The sequence below is a fragment of the Nerophis ophidion genome, linkage group LG15 (genome assembly GCF_033978795.1).
Source record: "Nerophis ophidion isolate RoL-2023_Sa linkage group LG15, RoL_Noph_v1.0, whole genome shotgun sequence".
Taxonomy (NCBI): domain Eukaryota; kingdom Metazoa; phylum Chordata; class Actinopteri; order Syngnathiformes; family Syngnathidae; genus Nerophis; species Nerophis ophidion.
In genome coordinates, this window is record NC_084625.1 from 38,317,919 (window position 1) to 38,339,576 (window position 21,658).

The following is a 21,658-nucleotide window of genomic DNA, read 5'->3' on the forward strand; positions in this document are numbered from 1 at the left end:
ATGTACTTGTATATGAACAGAATGTGTATATGAATGTTTGTATAGTAAATGTAAATATACAGTATATGTATGTTTGTTTGTACAGTGAATGCATATGTACAGTATATGTATGTTTGTACCGTTAATGTGCGCGTGGATGGACGGACTTGGAGTATGTAGGTATGTAATGTATTTGTGTATGGATGTGGGAGCGTAGGTACCAATGTATGGACGTTTGTATGTATGAATAACGGTGTGTGTGTGTGAGTATATGTGTGTTTGTATGTACAATATATTTGACCCCCAGTGTGCGTGGGAGCCAGAGTGCGGACCCAGCCGCCCAAAGAGCCCAACGCAGACAGCAGGTGTGGCGCCCAGGCAACCAGGGACCACCCGCCCCACGCAGCCAGGCCAGCCAGCGGCGGAAACCCCAGAGCCTAGCCCACCGGGCCGCCCGGAAGAGACGGCAGCAGGCCGCAGACAGGGCACGAGAGAAGCAGCGGACGGCCAGACCCCAAGCCAGCGAGAGAGAACCCCCCACACGGGAAGAAAGACGGGACGCACCGCCCGGGGGAACCCAGAGACTCCCCGCAGCCGGACGCGAATACCGCCCCCGCCCCACCAGCACCCGGGCCCCCCCGACCCCACCCCCACCCCTGGGGAGCACGGCGCGGCCCACACCAGGCCACCCCACCCGAGCCGGCCGCCACAGGACCACCCAGCGCAGGGCCGCGAGGACCACCCACCCTACCCGCAGGGACCCCAACGATGGAGATGGAACAACCAGCAACCGCCCTGTCGAAGTCCCCCCTGAGGGAGGGGGAGAAAAGGAAAAAAAATTCAAATAAAACAAAACAAACAAAAAAAATATACAAAAAAAAATAAAAATATTAAATTATATATATATATATATATATATATATATATATATGTATGTATCTATATATATATATATGTATATATATATATATATATATACATATATATATATATACATATATATATATATATATATATATAATTTAATATTTAAATAAAACAAAAAAAATATACAAAAAAAATAAAAATATTAAATTATATATATATATATATATATATAAATATATACAAAAAAATTAAAATATTACATTATATATATATATATATATATATATATATATATATATATAATTTAATACTTTTATTTTTTTCTGTATGTTTTTTGTGTTTGTTCTGTTTTATTTGAATGTTTTATATATATATATATATATATATATATATATATATATATGTATATATATAAATATACACGTACATATATGCATATATACATATACATACACACACATATATACATACATATACACACATATATACATACACATCCATACACATATACACACATAAATACACACACATACACACATACATTTATGAATATATACACATACATACACACGTACACATCCACACACACACACATACATATATATACACACACACATACATACATATGCATACATACACATACACATATATACATACACATACATACACACATATATGCATACATGCATACATGCACACATACACATACACATACATATATATACCCACATACATACACACAAGAAGTTCTAACCACACCAAAGAATTTCAAATACGCAACAACTAGAGATGTAACAAATTATCAGGGTAATCATTGCTACAGCAATATTGTTAAATGTGCTCATAACATATTTAAACTCACTGAAATCTTTTAACCAAGTTAAAAACAAAACACACAACTATAATAAATGAACACACAATATACATTAATGGTAGAAAAACACTAAATAGTCTGTTTTTTTTCAAGATTCATATTTTTATTTGAATGTTTAAATAATTTAGATTTTTTTTCTTTTTATTGGTAAAGACAAATTAAGTGTTCACTTTGCTTCATGCCCAGTTTATGTTGGTGTAATGCAGGGGTAGGGAACCTATGGCTCGCGAGCCAGATGTGGCTCTTTTGACGACCGTATTTGGCTCTCAGATAAATCATGGCTGACATTGCTTAACATGATAAGTAATGAATAATTCCGCTAGAAATAACAATGTTAGAAATAATGTTCAAATAAAAAAAACATTCCCATGAATTTGAATCCATCCATCCGTTTTCTACCGCACCTGTTCAAGGTTGCAGGTGGCTCAGCCAACCCCATCTGTCCTTTGAGGTACAGGAGGATCACATTAATGGAAATAAGTATTTTATTTATATTTGGTTAGCTTCAGAATAACGATATTATTAAAAACAATAAGAGACTTATTATACTCTAAAAATGTTTGTCTTACTTAAAAATGCCCGCATTGTATTCACTGTTAAAATATTATGTGGCTCTTACGGAAATTCCTTTTACAATAATTGGTTCTCATGGCTCTCTCAGCCAAAAAGGTTCCCGACCCCTGGTGTAATGTATACATTGAGACATTTTATTACTGCTACGAGTAATTACTTACTTGATAATAAGAATATATTTAAAACAAAGCAAATATAGTACTTAAACAAGTCAGGCTTTTAAAAGCTCTTTCAAAATGTTCCCAAAGATCCGGCTAACTTCCAAGATCCATAAACCCCATCAATTTAATTAGAGATGTAACGTTCTCAAATGAGTCGGGTACTTTGAACAAGTCTCTCATGTGAATGATGAGAACCTGTCACACCGAGGTGAGGGATGTCTTGTCTTGTTTTTTTTGTCTCTTGCAAATTTTGTGTTTTAGTTTGAAAAATAACCCTCCTCTCGTTTCAGGTCACTTGCCCTTCCTTATGTGTCATCAGTCTGACGTCATCCCTGATTGTTTCTGTCATGCCGGAACTGTGGGTGTTTGTGCTTCCTCGATGCAAGGATGATGTGGGACGAGTCAGGCATGAATGAAAGTACATTTTTATTTGTTAGTAAAATACAAAAGGCAAAACAAAAAGCACGCTCGATGGCGGATAATAATCTATGCTAAAACTTTAACAAAAACAGCCCAAAGGCAGGACTATCTACAAATAAACAAAAGATGCTAACAAAGATACTCAATAAACCAAAACTTGCACTTAGGCGGAAAAATACACGGATCTTACGTGGCGTGGTCCAAAGGTTTAGCAGCGTGGCAAGGCGTGAAGGTTGGTACAAGAAATGCAGGCATGAGGCAGAATGCAAAAATCCCAGAACAATAAGCAGAAAGCAAGTGACATAAATAGTGACCGTGGTAACTAGAAACAGGTGTGAGAGGTTGATGATCGGGGTGTGACTAGGAGAAACAGGTGGAAACTAATGAGTAGCTATGGTAACAAAAACAAACCAGGAAGTGAAAAAAACAGAACAACAGTCCAGAAAACAAAACAAAACATGATCAAACATAAAACCAGATGTACAGGCGTGACAGTTTCCACCTGTTCCCCATTTCCCCCATGTGTTTTATAAGTCCACGCCTCCCTTTGTTCTCTGCCAGAATGTCTTGTGCATCTCCAGCGTATACCCAAGCCTTGTCTCGTCTTGTTATCCAGATCCTGAATTTCCAAGTTGGTATTTTGAGTTTTCCTTTTCTCCTCTTAAACAGAGTGAATTTTTGTTTGTAAAGTTTTCAAATCGCAAGTGGTGAGTTCAGTCTACTTTAACAGTTTTTTTCTTTTCCTAGTTTCAGAGTGACCTTTTGGTAATTATTTCTCTAGATAAGAATCAGTGTAGAAGCTTTATAGCCCGTTGTTTTTCCCTCCTTTTGGAGCATCTTTTGTAGTTTAAATTTCATAGTTATAGTCCTCGTTAGTGTAGTTAGAGATGGATATTTTTGTTTCCTCCTTTTGGAGTGATTTTCGGTTTCTTCACATTTTGTGAAACCTTTTCGCATAGTTAAAGTTTTTGCCTTGACTCAAGAGGTGAAAATTGGACTTTTTAAAATAAAAGCCTGCCGGATTATTCGCCATCTCTGCATCTGACTCCTATTTTTGGCCAAATCCGGACAGTACATTCTGGCCAGAATTGACCCAGCAGAGGCAGGACGGTTTTCAGTAGTCAAGAAGCCCGCCTCTCTCGCCAAGAGGAGTTTCAGACGGCGATGGCCGAGTATATGGGCCGCCTTACCTCCCAGCTACAGGGGATGGTTATGTGACTTCCTCCACCTACCGCTTCGGCTCCTGTAACCGCTCCGCCTACGACATAGGCTGGAGCCGGAAATGAATTGGCACCGCCGGCTAAGTATTCAGGAGAACCAGGACAATGTAAAGCTTTTATCATAGACTGTTCTAGGGAATAAGCGGTAGAAAATGGATGGATGGATGGATGTTCTATCCATTTTTAATTTAACCCTCATGCCTTCCCTATTGATCAAACAAAGATTGCCTTCATGATCTCGCATCAGACTGGGAGAGCCAAAGCCTGGGATTCCGCCAAATAGGGCCGGCGCTCAGCTATCTGCAGATCCCTCACGGACTTCCAGGCAGCCCTAAAAATTACTTTTGATCCCGTCACAGATGATCAGGAGAAAGCTTAGGAGCTGAGCAGACTGAGACAAGGCCGAGGCTCGGTATGTGACTAGGCCATTCGGTTCCGCACGTTATCGGCGGAGAGCAGGTGGAACTCCACAGCCCTCTACAATGTGTTTTTGAAAGGACTGGCCACGGGGTAGTGGAGGGGTCAATGCGTCTGCCTCCCAATACGAAGGTCCTGAGTCGTCCTGATTTCAATCCCGGGCTCGGGATCTTTCTGTGTGGAGTTTGCATGTTCTCCCTGTGACTGCGTGGGTTCTCTCCGAGTACTCCGGCTTTCTTCCACCTCCAAAGACATGCAACTTGGGATAGGTTGATTGGCGACACTAAATTGGCCCTAGTGTGTGAATGTGAGTGTGAATGTTGTCGGTCTATCTGTGTTGGCCCTGTGATGATGTGGCGACTTGTCCAGGGTGTACACTGCCTACCGCCAGAATGTAGCTGAAAAAGGCTCCAGCGACCCCAAAAGGGACAAGCGGTAGTAAAATGGATGGATGGATGGATGAATGGCCGCATCTCTTCAGGATCTCCTCCTCCCATTGGATTTATCTGCCCGGTTGGGCGACCTTATCGCACTCGCCATTCGGACCGACCCATTAGAGCCAGAGCCCTAGATAGGAAGGAATTGTTCCTTATCACCCACACCACAGAACCCATTCACATGTGCATGGATAACCATGAAGAAAAGATTTGTATGTATCTGTTCAAGACCTCCTTTCCCACTTTGATTTTGGGAAAACCGTTGCTTTTTCACCATAACACCCAGATAGACTGGAGGTCGGGTGAAATTAAAACATGGGGGAAGGACTGTGTCAATGAATGTATTACCGGTTCTACCCAAAGTAAGGATGTATCCATCCACCCATTTTCTACCGCTTGTCTCTTTTGGGGTCAAGGGCGGGGCGTCGCTGGTGTAGCACAACTTAATTTGTTTTCTGTAAACACCACCACAGAATCAGAGTACCTCGACCTTAACTCGGTGCCTCCCTGCTACCACCACCTGCAGGACGCTTTTAGCAAGACGAAGGCCATGTCTCTCCCTCCTCACCGCCCGTACAACTGCGCCATTGATTTGGTCCCAGGATCCACCATACCCAAAGGCCGCCTGTACTCAGTTTCCGGACCTGAGAGGGTGGCCATGAAGGAGTATCTCACAGCCTCATTAAAAATGGGACTGATGCGCCCCTCCTGATCACCGTCGGGCGCCGGATTCTTCTTCGTGGGCAAAAAAGATGGATCCCTGAGACCATGCATCGACTACAGCCCACTTAACGACATCACGATAAAGAACCTGTACCCCTCCCTATCATGACCTCAGTGTTTGACCAAATCCAGCAAGCCCCGGTATTTACAAAGCTTGGTCTTCGTAACGCCTATCATCCTATCCGCATTAGGTAGGGGGATGAGTGGAAGACTGGATTTAACACCATCAGTGGACACTATGAGTATCTCATGCCATTCGGACTCACCAATGCTCCCGCTGTATTCCAAGTCATGATAAATGATGTGCTAAGAGACTTTCTAGACCATTTTGTGTACGTGACATTTTAATCTCTTCACCAGATATTGAGATTCACCAGGTCCACGTGACCAGGGTCCTTAAAAGGCTACTGGAGAATCAGCTGTTTGTCAAAGCAGAAAAGATTGAGTTTCATGTCAACACTATCTCCTTCCTGGGCTTTATGGTAGCCCCTGGAGGAGTTAAATGGACCAAGCCGTAGCCGACTGGCCTACTCCTGATAGCCACAAGAAGTTTCAGCAGTTCTTGTGATTTATCATTTTTACAGGCGGTTTATCAGAGGCTTTAGCACAATAGCTTCCCCTCTCTATGCTCTCACTTCTACTCAGGTGCAGTTTTGCTGGATTCCGGAGGCTGAACGGGCATTCCAGAACCTCAAGCATCGCTTCACTTCGGTTCCTATCCTCACCATGCCAGATCCGCAACGCATCCCTGCGCTTTCTTGTCAAGACACCTAGCCAAAGCTGAGGGGAATTAACTGTGAGTTGTTGGCTGTAAACTCGCTCTAGAGGAGTGGAGGCCCTGGCTAGAGAGGGCCAGTCTACCGTTCATTGTCTGGACTGACCATAATAATCTTAAAATACATCAAAGGCAAAAACACTCACACCTACGGTAAGGCAGGTATTGTCTTGTTTTTTTTTGTGTCTTGTGAATTTCATGTTTTAGTTTGAAAAATAATTATCTCGTTTCAGGTCAATTGCCCTTCTTTATGTGTCAACCGTCTGACGTCATCTCTGATTGTTTCCACCTGTTCCATATTACCCCCATGTGTTTTACAAGCCCACGCCTCCCTTTGTTCTGCGCCAGAATGTCTTGTGCATCTCCAGCGTCATACCCAAGCCTTTTCTCGTTTAGTTATCCAGATCCTGAATTTCCAAGTTGGTATTTTGAGTTTTCTTTTTCTCCTCTTAACCAGACTGAATTTTCAAATTGCAGTGGTGAGTTTTGTTTATTTTTACCGTCTTTTCTTTTCCTCATTTTTGAGTGACCTTTTGTTAATTATTTCTCGAGATAAGAATAAGTGGAGAAGCTTTATAGACCGTTGTTATTCCCTCCTTCTGGAGCGTCTTTTGTTAGAGTTCTAACAAAATAACTAATGTTTGATACTTGTTAGTGTAGTTAGAGATAGATATTTTTGTTTCCTTCTTTTGGAGTGATTTTTGGTTTCTCACATTTTGTGAAACCTTTTCGCCTAGTTAAAGTTTATAGCCGTTGATGTATTACTCTGACTCAAGAAGTGAAAAGTGAACTTTTCAAAATAAAAGCCTGCCGGATTATTACCCACCTATGCAGAACCGTTTGGCAGTTGTAATGTGTTTGTTTCAGAGCCGGTCTTTATACAAATGACCCAGGCGCCCTTTTAGAATCAGAATCAGGATGGAAATTACAGTTCCTGTCAGCCCGGGTGAAGAGTGGGTTAAGCTTGAACTAACCAGCGCCAGGCTGGAAAATTCCTGCACATAATATTTCTCGTAGCATCATATATAACTCACAATGTTTTTTCTGTAGCGACTGTGCCTAGGTAGACATGCGTTCTGGTGAGGTGGCAAATTATGAAGCGTTAAATCTATCGCATCACCAGCAAATAATCTCAAAATCCCCACCATCTCAATTCCTAGATGTGATCGAAATTATTCAGTACAAGTGCACATATTGCCCGTCCCCTCAAAAGGGGTGGAGGGGCCGTACTAATAATATCCAGTAAAAACCATCACCTTATCCCCAACTGAAGTAATAAATATAAATAATTTTAGGTGCTTACTATGATGTCTGTCACATCCCTAACGCTACATCTGGCTGTTATCTATTGCCCCCAGGTCCCTATTTAAGACTTTATTATCACATTTTCAGAGTTTGTTGCTAAACTAGTGATACACGCAGATAATATACGTCCGTCAGGCACTCACGGCCTACCTCATCATCGGCCACAAATCGGCCGGTTCATGGACGCACGCTGCGCCATCAGTGACAATGCCCAGGACTTGGAACTTATGGAACTCTTTAGCGGCTGAGGTTTCGGTGCCACTCACATCCGCTTCCTGATTGGCCAAGTATGTGGCCAGTGCGTGGACTTGTGCCTTGCCTGCAGCAGCCGCTTTCGATCCAGCCCCGCCACCAGACCCGTCCCCAGTCAATACTTGGTCTGGCTACCCGCAGCCAACTCTTCCCCCACCCACCCGTGACTTAGGACTTGGTGTGCTTTGGTTTGGGACGTCTGGAATCCGGCCATTAAGTGGGAGGGACGACTCCTGTCATGACCCGTGCCCTCCGATTATGTCTTATTTGTGTTTGTGTATTATTCTTCCCTATGTTTGGCGATGAGGTGGCGACTTGTCCAGAGAGTACCCCGCCTTCTGCCCGTGTGCAGCTGGGATAGGCTCCAGCACACCCGCGACCCCAAACGGGACGAGCGGTAAAAAATAATGGATGGATGGATGGTGCTTTGGTGTTTTATTTTTGGTTTTAGTGCTTCTGTCTTCCTTTTGTTTTTCCGTTGCGAGGAGCCAGCCTGAGAACACAAACTTTGTTACAATGCGATCTAAATGTGATACAGTAAACATTAATACCATTTATTGTTGCATCCCTACAAACAACCCAACTTGCAAACAGTGCATGGACTCTAGCTATCAATTAGTACACATTGGACTACAAAATATAGCAGTCTTACTGCTTAGAATTTTAACATCATTTTTGGCCTCAGAGCTGATCAGATTATGGGTACTGATCAGATACTTCTACAAAGATTATAGAAATTAAAATGTTTTATAGCAAGCAACTAAAGTAAACACAATAACACATTCTTATCAACCTTATTTTATTCAATATACAATTTTCTAGTATTGTTGTAAATCAAATGCTGCATTAAATGGGTGGTATAGAACGTTGCCTATAATTTATTTTAACAAAATAAAAGTGTGTGCACAATAACTAAACAAAAACAAAACTACCATTGGCTGCCATTTAAATAATTTGGGCTTTTCCATCAAAACGTACCTGTATATCCTGTGTATATATAAATATATATATATATATATATATATATATATATATATATATATATATATATATATACACATATGCAGGACTGTCACAGAAAATTTGAATATTGTGATAAAGTCCCTTATTTTCTATAATGAACCTAAAAACATGGAAATGTCATACATTCTGGATTCACTACATATCAACTGAAATATTGCAAGCCTTTTATTATTTTTATATGGCTGATTATGGCATACAGCTTAAGAAAACTCAAAAATCCTCAGACCAAGTTAAAAAAAAAAGATTTATAACAGCAAAACAAAATCAAACATTTGAAAATAGGGACGGCGTGGCGCAGTGGAAGAGTGGCTGTGCGCAACCCGAGCGTCCCTGGTTCAATTCCCACCTAGTACCAACCTCGTCACGTCCGTTGTGTCCTGAGCAAGACACTTCACCCTTGCTCCTGATGGGTGCTGGTTGGCGCCTTGCATGGCAGCTCCCTCCATCAGTGTGTGAATGTGTGTGTGAATGGGTAAATGTGGAAGTAGTATCAAAGCGCTTTGAGTACCTTGAAGGTAGAAAAGCGCTATAAGAGTACAGCCCATTTATTTATTTATTTAAAATTACAATTAATGCACTAAGTACTTAGGTTAGGAATCCTTTTGCATGGATTACTGCATCAATGCGGCGTGGCATGGAGGCAATCGGCCTGTGGCATTGCTGGGTTGTTACGGATGCCCAGGATGCTTCACTAGCGGCCTTTAGCTCATTTGCATTATTGGGTCTGGTGTCTTTCAGCTTCTTCTTCACAATACCCCACACATTCTCTATAGGGTTCAGGTCAGGGGAGTTGGCAGGCCAATTGAGTACAGTAATGCCATGGTCAGTACATCAGTTACTGGTGGTTTTGGCAGTTTGGGCAGGTGCCAGATCATGCTGGAAAATGAAATCATCATCTCCATAGAGCTTTACAACAGATGGAAGCATGGAGTGCTCTTGGTACACAGCTGCATTGACTCTGGACTTGATGAAACACAGTGGACCAAAACCAGCAGCTGACATGGCTCACCAAACCATTGCTGACTGTGGGAACACACTGGATTTCAAGCATCTTGGATTTTGCTCCTCTCCAGCCTTCCTCCAGACTATAGCGCCTTGACTTCCAAATGAAATACAAAATTTGCTATTGTCTGAAAACAGGACTCAGGACCACTCTACAACTGTCCGTCAGTCAGACGCTTCTTGCGTTTTCTTGAGTCCAGGAGTGGCTTGACTATGGGAATACGGCTATTGTAGCTGTATCTGTTGAAAAGCTCTATGGAAATGATGATTTCATTTTACAGCATGATCTGGCACCTGCCCATAGTGCCAAAACCACCATTAACAGATGTACTGACCTTGGCATTACTGTTCACGATTGGCCTGCCAACTCCCCTGACCTGAACCCTATAGAGAATTTGTGGGGTATTGTGAAGAAGAAGCTGAAAGACACCAGACCCAATAATGCAAATGAGCTAAAGGCCGCTAGTGAAGCATCCTGGGCATCCGTAACAACCCAGCAATGCCACAGGCCGATTGCCTCCATGCCACGCCGCATTGATGCAGTAATCCATGCGAAAGGATTCGTAACCAAGTACTTAGTGCATTAATTGGCATTTTCAAATGTTTGATTTTGTTTTGCTGTTATAAATCTTTTTTTTTTACTTTGTCTGAGGAAATATTCAAATTTTTTGAGATAGGATTTTTGAATTTTCTTAAGCTGTATGCAATAATCAGCAATATTAAAATAATAAAAGGCTTGCAATATTTCAGTTGATGTGTAGTGCATCCAGAATGTATGACATTTCAATGTTTTTAGTTTTATTACAGAAAATAAAGGACTTTATCAAAATATTCTAATTTTCTGAGACAGTCCTGTATATATAGACATATATAATATATAACTTTTTGTGTATGTTAAGGGGCCTAAAAAATACATTTTTTAGAAGAAAAAACACAGCAATTCCAAAAGGACATTTGCGGACCTTACATGGCCCCTGTGAGACTTGCTCTATTGCTCGGGCCCTAATAAAATAAAATAAATTAAAATAGAATAAAATCCAATATAATACAATACAATGAAACCACTTCAGCTTTAATCACTAGTTGTAGCAAATGGGATCCAGATCTGAACTTGTGAAACCGAGTTATTAACGGTTCGTGTTTTGTGGCAAACCATCAGATCAAAGCTTGGCACCATGCCACGCCTACATCCTATCATTTGCAAAACATATATTTTCAATTCATCATCACTCATCAGTTTAGTATTGATCTCTGATCACAAAGTGCAGAAATGACAACTAGATTGGTGATGGTCTGGGGCAGTTTTCGCCGCTAGATAGGAACACTTTAGGGTCTCATCATCATAATTTCTACCAAATAAGCTTAAGATCTGAATTCATGGAGCCGAATTATTAACGTTTTGTGTTTTGTGGCGAATCATCTGAATAATATTCAGCGCCATGCCACGCCCGCATCTAATGGCGTAGGCAAAAAAAATTCCCAATTTATCATCACCTCTGTGTAGTATCTGTAATTTTAAACGCGACTCATTTGGCCAAAGTCCCAAGGAGCAGTTTGTTAGTTTGAGTACGACCCCTTTTTTTGCCGAAAAATGGCCAAAAACCATCGGATCAAAGTTTGGCCCCATACCACATCCACATCTTATGGCATAGAAAAAAATTGTTTGCAATCTATCATGACCTATATATTTAGTGTCTGTCATTTTAACCATGACTCACTTGGTCAAGGTCCCTCGGAGGTGTGTGCTAAAGTCCGACCCCTTTTTATGCGAAAAACAAAACCCGAAAACCAATATGGCAGACATTCTGTACATTTTCACGTATGGGTTCCTGAGACTTTTATGTGCGGCCCGTCATGACAAACGTCTCATGCAATTTTCGTGTTGATAGGTGAAATTGGTAAGATAGGCTTTTTTTCTTAAGTTTAAAGGCGGCGCTAGAGAGCCAATTTTTAAATGTAATTTTTTGGCACCCCCAAAATATAATTTTTTTCGCCATACCTGACACGCCTGCAAAATATGGGGACTTTTCATGCATTTTCAGGGCCTCAAAAGGACGTCCATACAGAAGAAAAAACAACAATTTAAATAGGCCCCTTGCGGTGCGCTGCATGCCCCTGCAGGGCTTGCTCTGATGCTAAGGCCCTAATAAAATATTTTAAATTTGGTTAGGATTTAATTCCAATCTTAAATGTGTAGCCTCCTCCAAACAATATATAAAAACATTTTTATTGAATCCTAATCAAAACAAGATTTGCAACCAAAATGTGTTTTTGTTAGAATTTTTTTTTTTTTTTTTAATTCAAAACCCTTTTTTAGTTAGCAAATATTTATATTTTTTGAGTGGTTGCATAAAAGCATAAAAATATACAAAATATACAGCAAAGTGGCAAGAAATATTTGAAAATTGAACAAAGATACAGTAAATATGTATTGTACCAAAAATCACTTCATATTCTCTACTACTCACAAGTGTTACTATATGAGCTATTGTGAAGACATATGGGGAATTAACTACAAAAGTACACTTTATTTAAAAACCGTGTTGCAAAAAAGGTCAGTCAGAATAATACATAATAATAATAAATAATAATGGATTAAATTTATATAGCCCTTTTCTAGACACTCAAAGCACTTCACAGAGAAGTGACAACCCATCATTCATTCACACTTGGTGGTGGTAAGCTACTTTCATAGCCACAGCTGCCCTGGGGCAGACTGACGGAAGCGTTGCTGTCAATTTGCGCCTACGGCCCCTCCACCCATTCATCATTCATTCACCAGTGTGAGTGGCACTGGGGGCAAGGGTGAAGCGGCAGCGATTAGGATGTCAAGGCCGCTCTACCCACTATGCCATGCCGCCCCACATGTTTGATATAGAGAACATACAAACCCTTCATTAAGTGAATCAAACATATTGAAATTCAATGATTTTGTGCATTTTCAAACAGCTAAAATTATGGACAAAGCAAATTATAACCCGCTACCCAAGATTGTATAACAATTATTCTCAACATAAGAGGAGGAATAAATAGAAATATAACCTTAGAGACAAGTGTAATCTAAAAATGTGTTTGCACATACAACACTTAAGACCGTATGTATATCAATCAGTATGTGTGTCAGGCTTCCCACTGATAGTTTGTTTGTGTTTTAGTTTTTCCTCTGTGTGTTTAGTATTTCCTGTTTTTAGGTCCTGTCGGCGCTCTTATTTTGTTAGTTTCCTGTCTTTCTCCCTGAGCGCTGTTTCACGTCAGCTGCGGCCGGTTGACACCTGGCCACACCTGGTGTCAATCAGCCCGCTCCTATTTGTACATGCTTTTGTCATCCAGTCAGTGCTGGATTATTGTCTTGTCGATGTCGCTTATGTATTGTTGCTCCTTTTGTATTGTTTCATGTCATTGCAGCGTAGCGGTAAGCTATTTTTCGGTATCTGTTTGTAGCTTACTATATTTTGTTCCCTGCTTCCGTTTTATTTTCATTCTACAAGTAACGACTTCTGTTTGCCTGTTCGCTACCCGCTAGCTTCCACACTAGGCCCCTTTTTGTTTGTTTTCTAGCTTCCATGTTAAGCTCCTTTTATTTTCTAGCTCCCATGCTAGCTCCCTTAGTTTGTTATCCGCCTCGTGCGCGCTTTTGTGTTTGTACCCTTTGTTTGGTTTTGTTCTAGTATTTTATATTAAAACCATGTTTCCTTATTCAATGCCTGCCTCCTTCTCTGCATCTTGGGGTTCGTCACCAACAAACTTGGACAATGTGGAATTAAATTATGGAATGGATAAGGCAAAGAAGTCAAACAATGTATTAATGTGATCGAGTTTAAGAAGCTGTTCAAACTCAAATTGTTTACAAGGTCCAAGGAAGAATAATTTTTATAATCATCTTCAAAAATGAGACATTATTCATCTCATATGTGTATCATAACTGACTTAACTGTTTATTAAGAGATCTGTTGTATTTCATTGGTAAATTGTTTAGGGTTTGTACACCTTTTCCATGGCCAAATAAAAGCACTTTTTAAGGACTTCCAAGATCAATTTTCCAGTTTTTCCAGTGCCCTTCAAAAGGCAAAAATCAATGTGAATCAATCCATAGCCTTGTTGTTTGAGGTCACCAAATGCTGTCTGTAGGAAAAATACGGAAACTCTGTTAAACCCTAAGCCTAACCTTGAAGCAGCAGTTATCGTTAACTGAATGAGGCATAGAAAATGAAGCAGTATTTCTGTAATTCAATGTCATTGGTGTTTGCAAACGTGTCTCCATTTGTGTTTTTCAAATTTCTTATTATTTTTTTACCTACAACACTCAATGACAGAGAATAGCACGGACTGATTCACACCGTATTTGTGCTTGTAAATCGCATAATGTGATATAAATACACACACCTTCAAAACGTCAATTTGACGTATTTATGAGCAAAACTGTTCCACATTAGTACAAGGATAATAAATTAAAGGAAAATATTTAGTTTGTTTCACCTCAGTCGCCTTTCATTAAGCATATCTAGGTGTATAACTATGGCTATGATAACATTTCAACTTTTATTTGAGGGAAGTTATTAACATTATAATTTATCATTGACAGAAGTTCGCTTTTTTCCTTTCGTAGCTCAAAATAACTGTCCGTAATTAACATTTAATCTAGCGCTGATCTCACAGTTTAGGTTTAGCATGTACTAAAAGGTTAGAACTAACGTTAGGGCTAGTTTGTGTTGTGGTTTGTGCAGCCCTTTGAGACACTAGTGATTTAGGGCTATATAAGTAACTATTGATTGATTTATTGATAGTACTCTCTTTGGCTTACCTTTCATATGACTGGAGAGAGCCGAATCTCCCATTGCGAAAAGTTGAATGTCCTTTGTGCATACATTGCAGCAGGCTACACGTGGATTTTGGTCCACGTTTTATTTTTTAGTTTGTATTTGTCATTTTCCATCCATTGGTCATTAAAACGACAACCTCCCGGCATGATGGACCAATGCACCACTGTCCTCTAGGGGGCGACACAGAGCCAAATATATACGGCTCTGGCATGACAACAACCTAATGTAAGGGCTCGTGCAAAGCCAACAGATCAAGCGTGTAGCTTTCAGTTTTAAGAAAACTGTCAAGTGTTTTGCTTATATGCTGTGCTTATCCCACACTTCAAAGGGGTGTACCAATGCCGAATGTGGATTCTGGATTTCACTCAAAAGTCCAGACTGTTGGTATTTATTTCCATTTATTTTCCCTTTAGTTTGCAACAGTTTCTCTAAAGGAAGAAACATGCTTCTTTTTTCCTTTTAATATTTTTCCAGTCTTGTTTAGCAGTATTTTTAGGTGAAAAACCTTAAAAGACAAAACACCACAAGATTAACATGTTGTAAAAAATCAACCAATTATCTCTCCCATATTAATTTACAATTATCTTTATTAGGCTATCAAACCCTTAACCATTAAACAAGTGTAAGAAAATGGACTATTTTTCCCTTTAAGTTAAAACAGATTTTAAATAAATTGTCTCAATGTAAATGCACCAAGATATATATAAAATACATTCAACCCCATAAACACAATAGATTAATGCAGCAGAAACCCCAATACGCAAATACTTAAATACCTAACCAATCAACCACCTATTTCCCCTGTTTTAGATACACATTTAAAACCCATATCCATTATAAATATATTATTATTTTAGCAGTGAAACACTCAATCTTAACCGTTGTTCACCGGTAGAAAAATGCCCCGTTAATCCTATGTCCTCACTAGCAGCCAATTATCCATCACAGTTAAATCCAACACCACCTATTCACCTAAATCAGTGGTTCTCAACCTTTTTTCAGTGATGTACCCCCTGTGAATTTTTTTTTTAATCCAAGTACCCCCTAATCAGAGCAAAGCATTTTTGGTTGAAAAAAAGAGATAAAGAAGTAAAATACAGCACTATGTCATCAGTTTCTGATTTATTAAATTGTATAACAGTGCAATTGAACTATTAAGAAAAAAATATGTAAAAATAACTAAAAACTTGTTGAAAAATAAACAAGTGATTCAATTATAAATAAAGATTTCTACTCATAGAAGTAATCATCAACTTAAAGTGCCCTCTTTGGGGATTGTAATAGAGATCCATCTGGATTCATGAACTTAATTCTAAACATTTCTTCACAAAAAAAAAGAACTCTTTAACCTCAATATTTATGGAACATGTCCACAAAAATGAATATTGCATTGTTGCATTTTTTTTCTCAGTTTATGAACTTGTATTCCTATTTTGTTGAAGTATTATTCAATAAATATATTTATAAAGCTGAATTGTTGCTATTTTTAGAATATTAAAAAAAAAAATCTCACGTACCCCTTGGCATACCTTCAAGTACCCCCAGGGGTACGCGTACCCCCATTTGAAAACCACTGACCTAGGCAAACCCTGGTAAGAGAAGGGGAGAAGTTGTGTGCATGTAGCGTGCTTAGTCTGGAGGCTAAATACTCACAGTGTTTTGTGTAACTGTTGGCTGGTAAGGATGGGTTGATATGGGTTGTATATTCTTTGGTTGGTCTGATAAACGTTACGATGAATATTTCCAAGCATTCACAAGCACTTCACCCAAAAATTCAAGCATTTTTCAAACTTTGAAAACACAACGTTGAAATCCATGCATTTTAAAGATTTTTAAGCACCCAAACAAACCCTGATTGTGTTACAAAGTGAGGACAGAAAGTGAACATTCGTGTTAGCAGATTGCTATGAACTGGAAAAGGGGTATGACAAGATTGGCTTCTTCCTACTCCTTTTTGAACATAATACAATGTAAATACCGGTATGTAACTATAATCTAATATAATATAATTTGTCATTGCATACATGTTCGACATAAACTTCAACCAAACCAAACAAAAATCAAATGTACATCAAATGTACAGTGGGGGTAAAAAGTATTTAGTCAGCCACCGATTGTGCAAGTTCTCCCACTCAAAATGATGACAGAGGTCTGTAATTTTCATCATAGGTACACTTCAACTGTGAGAGACAGAATGTGAAAAAAAAATCCATTGTAGGAATTTTAAAGAATTTATTTGTAGATTATGGTGGAAAATAAGTATTTGGTCAACCATTCAAAGCTCTCACTGATGGAAGGAGGTTTTGGCTCATAATCTCACGATACATGGCCCCGTTCATGCTTTCCTTAAAACGGATCAATCGTCCTGTCCCCTTAGCAGAAAAACAGCCCTAAAGCATGATGTTTCCACCCCCATGCTTCACAGTAGGTGTGATGTTCTTGGGATGCAACTCAGTATTCTTCTTCCTCCAAACACGACAAGTTGGGTTTATACCAAAAAGTTCTATTTTGGTTTCATCTGACCACATGACATTCTCCCAATCCTCTGCTGTATCATCCATGTATCCATTTTGGTATAAACTCAACTCGTCGTGTTTGGAGGAAGAATAATACTGAGTTGCATCCCAAGAACACCACACCTACTGTGAAGCATGGGGGTGGAAACATCATGCTTTGGGGCTGTTTTTCTGCTAAGGGGACAGGACGATTGCTCCGTGTTAAGGAAAGAATGAATGGGGCCATGTATCGTGAGATTTTGAGCCAAAACCTCCTTCCAGCAGTGAGAGCTTTGAATGGTTGACCAAAGACTTATTTTACACCATAATTTACAAATAAATTCTTTAAAATTCCTACAATGTGAATTCCTGGATTTCTTTTCACATTCTGTCTCTCACAGTTGAAGTGTACCTATGATGAAAATTACAGACCTCTGTCATCATTTTAAGTGGGAGAACTTGCACAATTGGTGGCTGACTAAATACTTTTTTGCCCCACTGTATCTCCATACTAGCTCCCCTATGACTCTGAACAACATAGGTGGTAGAAAGTGGATGAATGAACTAATAATAATTCTGTTAAATATTTAAAAAAATCAATAGTTTCTTAGTGCAACAAATGAAGGATTCTAACTGGACAGTGACTCAGCATGTTTGATTCCCGTAGGCAGAACATTCCAAACAGAAAATGCACTGTTGATTGCAGATAACATTAATGTTAGTCAAGACTTCCAATGCAGAGTCAAAGAAGAACCAAACCTACTGATGAAAAACTTTTTAATGCCATATTAAAATTAAAATGCAATATTACACTGTCACAGAATTTTTAGTTCAGTGCAACCCGTTTAAGTCCACAATGTCAACAAAAGTGGTTGGCAACATAAACAAACTAACAAGTGGTAACACATTCCCTTGTGACTTTATCCAAACACATAAGCAGAATGTATGACATTAATAATTTTTACATCCATCCATCCATTTTCTACCGCTTATTCCCTTTTGGGGTCGCGGGGGGCGCTGGCGCCTATCTCAGCTGCAATCGGGCGGAAGGCAGGGTACACCCTGGACAAGTCGCCACCTCATCGCAGGGCCAACACAGATAGACAGACAACATTCACACTCACATTCACACACTAGGGCCAATTTAGTGTTGCCAATCAACCTATCCCCAGGTGCATGTCTTTGGAAGTGGGAGGAAGCTGGAGTACCCGGAGGGAACCCACGCATTCACGGGGAGAACATGCAAACTCCACACAGAAAGATCCCGAGCCTGGATTTGAACCCAGGACTGCAGGAACTTCGTATTGTGAGGCAGACGCTTTAACCCCTCTGCCACCGTGAAGCCCTAATTTTTACATAATTTTGTTAATTAGAAGCATACTTGCCAACCTTGAGACCTCCGATTTTGTTTTTTTTTTCTTTTTGGGGGGGGGGGGGGGGGTTGTTGAGTATATTTACTGCTAGATTCATAGATTCACCAATGCAAGTATTTCATATATATATATATATATATATATATATATATATATATATATATATATATATATATATATATATATATATATATATCATATTATTATACTATATTATATTCTAGCTATATATATATATATATATACTGTTTATATATATGTATGTTTTTTTATACATATATAAAGCGCTTTGAGTCACTTGAGAAAAGCGCTATATAAATATAATTCACTTCACTTCACTTCATTACATATATATAAATAAAATAAATACTTTAATTTCAGTGTTCATTAATTTACACATTTACACACACATAACATTCATCTACTCATTGATGAGTTGAGGGTTGAATATTCCATCCTTGTTTTTCTAACCATATGCATGTACACTAGATGGCAGTATTGTCCCGTTTAAGAGTTTCACAACACATTGCTGTTTGGCAGACGAACTGCTTTAGGTAGACAAATTCGTACTGGTGTTGTGTGTCGTTTTACCGAGCTGGGAGGACGATAATGAAACTGCCTAACAATGAACCCACATAAGAACTCGCCCTCGATCATTCTACAGTTATAATGTCATTGGGGAGACACGCATTTTGTACACGTCACTCAGGTACGCATTGAACTGGAGGAGGCGTGGCCTCCAGCTTCGCCTGAATTTCGGGAGATTTTCGGGAGAAAATTTGTCCCGAGAGGTTTTCAGGAGAGGCGTTGGATTTCGGTAGTCTCCCGGAAAATCCGAGAGGGTTGGCAAGTATGATTAGAAGGTAGGACGAGAGAATGGCTGAGAAGTCGCCCACAAAAGGAAAAAAAGGACATTTAGTTTAATGCACAAGGTAAAGGGGAACTGCACTTTTTTTTTTAAATTTTGCCTATCGTTCACAATTATTATGAAAGACATGACGACGGATGGATTTTTTTTCAATGCATCCTAAATATTAAAGAAACGTAAATAAAAGTTTGATTGCAGCGGAGCCAATGGGAGCTCCACTATTTTGCCCATAAAATCCAATAAATAACCATTCAAAAAGCACCAACAATATTCCATTTATATTGGGTGATTTGAATATTAACCAAATATTAGTGATATTGTTATTATAAGCGCCATTGCAGACAAACTATTTATAGCGGCGTCGTGATCACTCGCGTGTGTCCTAATGTTTATGAGTAGTTTGCTGCTTCGTCGCTTTCTTGCACGCTCTAAGTTTATTCTAGATCAGGGGTGTCGAACTCAAATACAGAGTGGGCCAAAATTTTAAACTGAACAAAGCCACTGGCCAAGGTTGTACAAATCAACCTTTTAATAGGAAACTAAACAAATTTTGCATTGAATATTGAACAAGCAAGGCCAATATTACTTTATAGTGACATGCAAAATCGAGTTTTAAATAATAATAGTAATAATAATTAAAACATATCAATGGCATATCAAATAAAATTTTAATAAAAATTGAATGCCTCTTTTTTATTTGCAGCCCTTTGAGGTAAATATCAAAATAAACTTTTTCCACCGGCTATTAATACATTTGCAAATAAAATAACAATAATGAATGAATCAAACATTCAAGCCTTGAAGTAGCAAGAGAAAGTGCATGAGTAAAACGTTATTTATTGCTTGGGGGGGTATATTCTAGCATCCCGGAAGAGTTAGTGCTGCAAAGGGTTCTGGGTATTTGTTCTGTTGTGTTTATGTTGTGTTACGGTGCGGATGTTCTCCTGAAATGTGTTTGTTATTCTTGTTTGGTGTGGGTTCACAGTTTGGTGCATATATTTTTAAGATTGTTAAAGTTGTTTATACGGCCACCCTCAGTGTGACCTGTATGGCTGTTGAACAAGTATGCCTTGCATTCACTTGTGTGCGTGTGTGTGTAAAAGCTGCATATATTATGTGACTGGGTTGGCACACTATTTCTATGTAGGAAAAGCGGACGAGACAACAGGTTGTAGAGGACGCTAAAGACAGTGCCTTAAAGGCACTCCCCAAATATTGTCGTCCGGGTGGAAATGGGGAGAAATTCGGGAGAATGGTTACCCCGGAAGATTTTCGGGAGGGGCACTGAATTTTGGGAGTCCGGGAAAATCGGGAGGGTTGGCATGTATGAGTATTAGCGGTGAATGCGCTGTTACAGCGGCACCGCCGCTATATAATACCGGAGGGCCAGCTCTAATGTTAATTTCATATTGCCTCAAGGGCCAAATGAAATTTCAGGGCGGGCCAAATGTGGCCCGCGGGCCAGAGTTTGACACCCATGTTCTGATCGTAAATCATGCATCTCACCGGGACAGAAGAAGTGTGAGTTGGTATTCCGACAAGTTCGTACACTTTGACAGCCATTCAGACCCAAATATGGCCAGAAATATGGGGAAATAATTACAAATGTACACTTATTCACTTACCATGTAACAAAAAAGAAAGTACAGTTAGAATAATACATAATGAGTAATACATTACAAATACATTGAAAGCTGCCATCACAGTTGACCTACTTCACACAAAAGTCACAATTTTTCTGAGACTGTTGGAACCAAAGCTAATGTAGCTTTTGGCAAAATAAGGGTAATAAGTAATTGTTTTAAGTTTCTTTCGCCGCCGGGTGCGTGTTATAGCGTACTGGTTGCTAAACACTACATGAATTGCATCAAATACAGCCCCAAAATTATACTTTTGATTGAATAAAAACATGTAATATTGTAAGTTAATGAGCGGGAGTATGTTTAGAACTATACATAAACATATTATTTGGGTTTATTTTGACAGGAAAGCTAACGTCAGAACGACTGCAATTGCTTGCTTCCAGACACAGCGCGCATGTCATTGGTAGCAAATGATGGCGCCCCTGGTTTAG

General features: G+C 39.4%; 1 protein-coding gene across 1 annotated transcript in view; it reads right to left on the reverse strand.

The window, feature by feature from the left end:
* Window positions 1-21,658, reverse strand: part of LOC133569651 (kinesin-1 heavy chain-like) — a 92,372-nt gene that overhangs the window by 66,878 nt on the left and 3,836 nt on the right. The gene's annotated exons all lie outside the window — the stretch shown is intronic.